The sequence below is a fragment of the Pelobates fuscus genome, chromosome 4 (genome assembly GCF_036172605.1).
Source record: "Pelobates fuscus isolate aPelFus1 chromosome 4, aPelFus1.pri, whole genome shotgun sequence".
Classification (NCBI taxonomy): Eukaryota; Metazoa; Chordata; class Amphibia; order Anura; family Pelobatidae; genus Pelobates; species Pelobates fuscus.
In genome coordinates, this window is record NC_086320.1 from 5085032 (window position 1) to 5092138 (window position 7107).

The 7107-nt window shown below is 49.5% G+C and overlaps 1 long non-coding RNA gene across 1 annotated transcript; it reads right to left on the minus strand.

Moving 5' to 3' along the window:
• Positions 1-4445: 4445 nt before the first annotated feature.
• LOC134608253 (uncharacterized) lies at positions 4446-6129 on the minus strand. The gene is made up of 2 exons (XR_010090730.1): positions 5663-6129; positions 4446-5622 (listed from the first exon to the last, which is right to left on the minus strand). It is a non-coding gene; the product is annotated as an uncharacterized LOC134608253 (long non-coding RNA).
• Positions 6130-7107: the final 978 nt, after the last annotated feature.

The following is a 7107-nucleotide window of genomic DNA, read 5'->3' on the forward strand; positions in this document are numbered from 1 at the left end:
TACTCTCCGTCAGTCCGCCCAGTTACAGTTACTGTACTCCAACCTGGACGTTGTGTAACACAGCGCCATCTAATGGTGTATTTACTCTCCGTCAGTCCACCCAGTCACAGTTACTGCACTCCAACCTGGGCGTTGTGTAACGCAGCGCCATCTAATGGTGTATTTACTCTCTGTCAGTCTGCCCAGTCACAGTTACTGCACTCCAACATGGACATTGTGTAACGCAGCGCCATCTAATGGTGTATTTACTCTCTGTCAGTCTGCCCAGTCACAGTTACTGCACTCCAACATGGACATTGTGTAACGCAGCGACATCTAATGGTGTATTTACTCGGTCAGTCCGTCCAGTCACAGTTACTGCACTCCAACCTGGACATTGTGTAACGCAGCGCCATCTAATGGTGTATTTACTCTCCGTCAGTCCGCCCAGTCACAGTTACTGCACTCCAACCTGGGCGTTGTGTAACGCAGCACCATCTAATGGTGTATTTACTCTCGGTCAGTCCGCCCAGTCACAGTTACTGCACTCCAACCTGGACGTTGTGTAACGCAGCACCATCTAATGGTGTATTTACTCTCCGTCAGTCCACCCAGTCACAGTTACTGCACTCCAACCTGGGCGTTGTGTAACGCAGCGACATCTAATGGTGTATTTACTCGGTCAGTCCGCCCAGTCACAGTTACTGCACTCCAACCTGGACGTTGTGTAACGCAGCGCCATCTAATGGTGTATTTACTCTCCGTCAGTCCGCCCAGTCACAGTTACTGCACTCCAAACTGGACATTGTGTAACACAGCGCCATCTAATGGTGTATTTACTCTCCGTCAGTCCGCCCAGTCACAGTTACTGCACTCCAACCTGGGCGTTGTGTAACGCAGCGCCATCTAATGGTGTATTTACTCTCCGTCAGTCCGCCCAGTCACAGTTACTGCACTCCAAACTGGACATTGTGTAACACAGCGCCATCTAATGGTGTATTTACTCTCCGTCAGTCCGCCCAGTCACAGTTACTGCACTCCAACCTGGGCGTTGTGTAACGCAGCTCCATCTAATGGTGTATTTACTCTCCGTCAGTCCGCCCAGTCACAGTTACTGCACTCCAACCTGGACGTTGTGTAACGCAGCGCCATCTAATGGTGTATTTACTCTCCGTCAGTCCGCCCAGTCACAGATACTGCACTCCAACCTGAACGTTGTGTAACGCAGCGCCATCTAATGGTGTATTTACTCTCCGTCAGTCCGTCCAGTCACAGTTACAGCACTCCAACCTGGACGTTGGGTAACGCAGCGCCATCTAATGGTGTATTTACTCTCCGTCAGTCCGCCCAGTCACAGTTACTGCACTCTAACCTGGACGTTGTGTAACGCAGCGCCATCTATTGGTGTACTCTCCGTCAGTCCGCCCAGTCACAGTTACTGCACTCCAAACTGGACATTGTGTAACGCAGCGCCATCTAATGGTGTATTTACTCTCCGTCAGTCCGTCCAGTCACAGTTACTGCACTCCAACCTGGGCGTTGTGTAACGCAGCGCCATCTAATGGTGTACTTACTCTCCGTCAGTCCGCCCAGTCACAGTTACTGCACTCCAACCTGGACATTGTGTAACGCAGCGCCATCTAATGGTGTATTTACTCTCCGTCAGTCCGCCCAGTCACAGTTACTGCACTCCAACCTGGACGCTGTAAAACGCAGCGCCATCTAATGGTGTATTTACTCTCCGTCAGTCCGCCCAGTCACAGTTACTGCACTCCAACCTGGGCGTTGTGTAACGCAGCGCCATCTAATGGTGTATTTACTCTCCGTCAGTCCGCCCAGTCACAGTTACTGCACTCCAACATGGACGCTGTGTAACGCAGCGCCATCTAATGGTGTATTTACTCGCCGTCAGTCCGCCCAGTCACAGTTACTGCACTCCAACCTGGACATTGGGTAACGCAGCACCATCTAATGGTGTATTTACTCTCCGTCAGTCCACCCAGTCACAGTTACTGCACTCCAACCTGGGCGTTGTGTAACGCAGCGACATCTAATGGTGTATTTACTCGGTCAGTCCGTCCAGTCACAGTTACTGCACTCCAACCTGGACGTTGTGTAACGCAGCGCCATCTAATGGTGTATTTACTCTCCGTCAGTCCGCCCAGTCACAGTTACTGCACTCCAAACTGGACATTGTGTAACACAGCGCCATCTAATGGTGTATTTACTCTCCGTCAGTCCGCCCAGTCACAGTTACTGCACTCCAACCTGGGCGTTGTGTAACGCAGCGCCATCTAATGGTGTATTTACTCTCCGTCAGTCCGCCCAGTCACAGTTACTGCACTCCAAACTGGACATTGTGTAACACAGCGCCATCTAATGGTGTATTTACTCTCCGTCAGTCCGCCCAGTCACAGTTACTGCACTCCAACCTGGGCGTTGTGTAACGCAGCTCCATCTAATGGTGTATTTACTCTCCGTCAGTCCGCCCAGTCACAGATACTGCACTCCAACCTGAACGTTGTGTAACGCAGCGCCATCTAATGGTGTATTTACTCTCCGTCAGTCGGCCCAGTCACAGTTACTGCACTCTAACCTGGACGTTGTGTAACGCAGCGCCATCTAATGGTGTACTCTCCGTCAGTCCGCCCAGTCACAGTTACTGCACTCCAAACTGGACATTGTGTAACGCAGCGCCATCTAATGGTGTATTTACTCTCCGTCAGTCCGTCCAGTCACAGTTACTGCACTCCAACTTGGGCGTTGTGTAACGCAGCGCCATCTAATGGTGTACTTACTCTCCGTCAGTCCGCCCAGTCACAGTTACTGCACTCCAACCTGGGCGTTGTGTAACGCAGCGCCATCTAATGGTGTATTTACTCTCCGTCAGTCCGCCCAGTCACAGTTACTGCACTCCAACCTGGACGTTGTGTAACGCAGCGCCATCTAATGGTTTATTTACTCTCCCTCAGTCCTCCCAGTCACAGTCACTGCACTCCAACCTGGACGTTGTGTAACGCAGCGCCATCTAATGGTGTATTTACTCTCCGTCAGTCTGCCCAGTCACAGTTACTGCACTCCAACCTGGACGTTGTGTAACGCAGCGCCATCTAATGGTGTATTTACTCTCCGTCAGTCCGCCCAGTTACAGTTACTGTACTCCAACCTGGACGTTGTGTAACACAGCGCCATCTAATGGTGTATTTACTCTCCGTCAGTCCACCCAGTCACAGTTACTGCACTCCAACCTGGGCGTTGTGTAACGCAGCGCCATCTAATGGTGTATTTACTCTCTGTCAGTCTGCCCAGTCACAGTTACTGCACTCCAACATGGACATTGTGTAACGCAGCGCCATCTAATGGTGTATTTACTCTCTGTCAGTCTGCCCAGTCACAGTTACTGCACTCCAACATGGACATTGTGTAACGCAGCGCCATCTAATGGTGTATTTACTCTCTGTCAGTCCGCCCAGTCACAGTTACTGCACTCCAAACTGGACATTGTGTAACACAGCGCCATCTAACGGTGTATTTACTCTCCGTCAGTCCGCCCAGTCACAGTTACTGCACTCCAACCTGGACATTGTGTAACGCAGCGCCATCTAATGGTGTATTTACTCTCCGTCAGTCCGCCCAGTCACAGTTACTGCACTCCAACCTGGGCGTTGTGTAACGCAGCACCATCTAATGGTGTATTTACTCTCGGTCAGTCCGCCCAGTCACAGTTACTGCACTCCAACCTGGACGTTGTGTAACGCAGCACCATCTAATGGTGTATTTACTCTCGGTCAGTCCGCCCAGTCACAGTTACTGCACTCCAACCTGGACATTGTGTAACGCAGCGCCATCTAATGGTGTATTTACTCTCCGTCAGTCCGCCCAGTCACAGTTACTGCACTCCAACCTGGACGCTGTGTAACGCAGCGCCATCTAATGGTGTATTTACTCTCCGTCAGTCCGCCCAGTCACAGTTACTGCACTCCAACCTGGACATTGTGTAACACAGCGCCATCTAATGGTGTATTTACTCTCCGTCAGTCCGCCCAGTCACAGTTACTGCACTCCAACCTGGACATTGTGTAACGCAGCGCCATCTAATGGTGTATTTACTCTCCGTCAGTCCGCCCAGTCACAGTTACTGCACTCCAACCTGGACGTTGTGTAACGCAGCGCCATCTAATGGTGTATTTACTCTCCGTCAGTCCGCCCAGTCACAGTTACTGCACTCCAACCTGGACATTGTGTAACGCAGCGCCATCTAATGGTGTATTTACTCTCCGTCAGTCCGCCCAGTCACAGTTACTGCACTCCAACCTGGACGTTGTGTAACGCAGCGCCATCTAATGGTGTATTTACTCTCCGTCAGTCTGCCCAGTCACAGTCACTGCACTCCAACCTGGACGTTGTGTAACACAGCGCCATTTAATGGTGTATTTACTATTCTAAATAAAAAGTGTCGCAATATCTCGCCTAAATTCTTCCTTTATTCTCAAAATTATACATTTCAGAGATGACAGCAAAATTTAGTTGGTAGGAAAAAAGACTTGAAAAGTGACTACCTGTAGTTTCAAATCTAAATAGGAAACAAGATTCCAAGGCAATGTCTGATAAACACTAACCGGTTTGTGTATCAACCACAAGAAACACCAAGACACAATCAGGACAGGATACAGGATTATATATCTCTCAAATAAATACAGGAGTGGGCAGAAAGATTGCCAGGGCACTACAATACCTCGGCAATGTCCCATTCAACAAGGTCAATGGTGCTTGTCTAGAAGATAACAGGAGGAAAACTGTTTTAGGCCAAATGAAGTATGATCACAAAGAAAAGGGACAACATTATATACATTACAGCATATATCTAACAAAAATCCACATACACCAGGACTATACAGCCTAACCATATGTATTCTAGAAGCCGGCACAAAGTAATTTTAATTGGGCAGAATAGATTTCATCAGTCTAGTGTTAGCTAGATCAGCTCGGTAGGGAGACTGCCTTGGGTCTCTCTTCCTACTGAATAATATAGACAGGACCAGCTGTGATTTCTGTATATGAATTTGTAAATTCATAATTGGAGCTATACTGTTATATACTATTTTTTTCTGCAATATATACACAACAGCACAGACCATCACCCAGCAGTTGGAGACACAGACAAAGAATTCCTTAGCCCCCTCTCTGTGTCGCCCTGCAGTGGGAGGGATAGGCATGGAGTTTCATAGCTCCCCTCTCTGTGTCGCCCTGCAGTGGGAGGGATAGGCATGGAGTTTCATAGCTCCCCTCTCTGTGTCACCCTGCAGTGGGAGGGATAGGCATGGAGTTTCATAGCTCCCCTCTCTGCGTCGTCCTGCAGTGGGAGGGATAGGCATGGAGTTTCATAGCTCCCCTCTCTGTGTCACCCTGCAGTGGGAGGGATAGGCATTGAGTTTCATAGCTCCCCCCTTGTTTTGCCCTGCAGTGGGAGGGATAGGCATGGAGTTTCATAGCTCCCCTCTCTGCGTCGTCCTGCAGTGGGAGGGATAGGCATGGAGTTTCATAGCTCCCCTCTTGCTTTGCCCTGCAGTGGGAGGGATAGGCATGGAGTTTTATAGCTCCCCTCTTGTGTCACCCTGCAGTGGGAGGAACGGACATGCTCCCCTCTCTGTCGCCCTGCAGTGGGAGGAACGGACATGCTCACCTCTCTGTGTCGCCCTGCAGTGGGAGGAACGGACATGCTCCCCTCTCTGTGTCGCCCTGCAGTGGGAGGAACGGACATGCTCCCCTCTCTGTGTTGCCCTGCAGTGGGAGGAACGGACATGCTCCCCTCTCTGTGTCGCCCTGCAGTGGGAGTGACGGACATACTATCTTTGTTCTCAGTTAACAGTGGGTGGGATAGGTATTTAAATGACACAGACAGCAGCTAATAAAAACCATTTACAACGGATGTGAATGATTTACCGGACCAGAGCACATACAGCACTGTAAACACACACACACACTTCTTCCATGCACAGAATACAAAACAGTCCTGGAAAGCAGGCTTTCGGCCACTGGTCAAGGAGTCCAGTCTGGTCTGTGGTGTCCATGTAAAGTTGTTCTCCTGCTTTCAGTCAAGCTCTATGAAAATCTTTATTTCATTCTGTAGTCCGCATCTTAGAGCTCCTCTCACAGCTCCATATTGTCCACATGCTCACGAGCTACCCAGATAGGGTGGGTAGCTGGAGATGGTTTCTCTTGGGAAGAGTCTAACAGACCTGTCAGAGATCGGAGAAGCTTCTGGATCTGACTGGTTGGTGGAGACCAGAGAACCAGATCCATGCAGGGGGAGGATCTAGGGGAAGACGGAGTAACAGAGAGTTAGAAATACACTAAAAAACTGTTTCAAACAGATGCTAATTGAAGATTATGTTAGCTTTAGTGTAATAATAATCTTAATAATGACAGGAGGCGAGTATTTTGCATCTCTCTCTTTACTAACTCCATACAGCAGTAAAGAAACACATAGAAAAAAGAACCAATCACAGGAGAGCAGGATGTACACAAGGCAATGTGACCTTATCATTTCCTCTTTCAGAAAGCGACAACAAGCAGAAGTAAATGTAAAGGACCCTGCTATCAGTGTAAAGGACCCTGCTATCCGTGTAAAGGACCCTGCTATCCGTGTAAAGGACCCTGCTATCCGTGTAAAGGACCCTGCTATCCGTGTAAAGGACCCTGCTATCAGTGTAAAGGACCCTGCTATCAGTGTAAAGGACCCTGCTATCAGTGTAAAGGACCCTGCTATCAGTGTAAAGGACCCTGCTATCAGTGTAAAGGACCCTGCTATCAGTGTAAAGGACCCTGCTATCAGTGTAAAGGACCCTGCTATCAGTGTAAAGGACCCTGCTATCAGTGTAAAGGACCCTGCTATCAGTGTAAAGGACCCTGCTATCAGTGTAAAGGACCCTGCTATCCGTGTAAAGGGCCCTGCTATCAGTGTAAAGGACCCTGCTATCCGTGTAAAGGGCCCTGCTATCCGTGTAAAGGGCCCTGCTATCCGTGTAAAGGGCCCTGCTATCAGTGTAAAGGATCCTGCTATCCGTGTAAAGGATCCTGCTATCCGTGTAAAGGACCCTGCTATCCGTGTAAAGGACCCTGCTATCC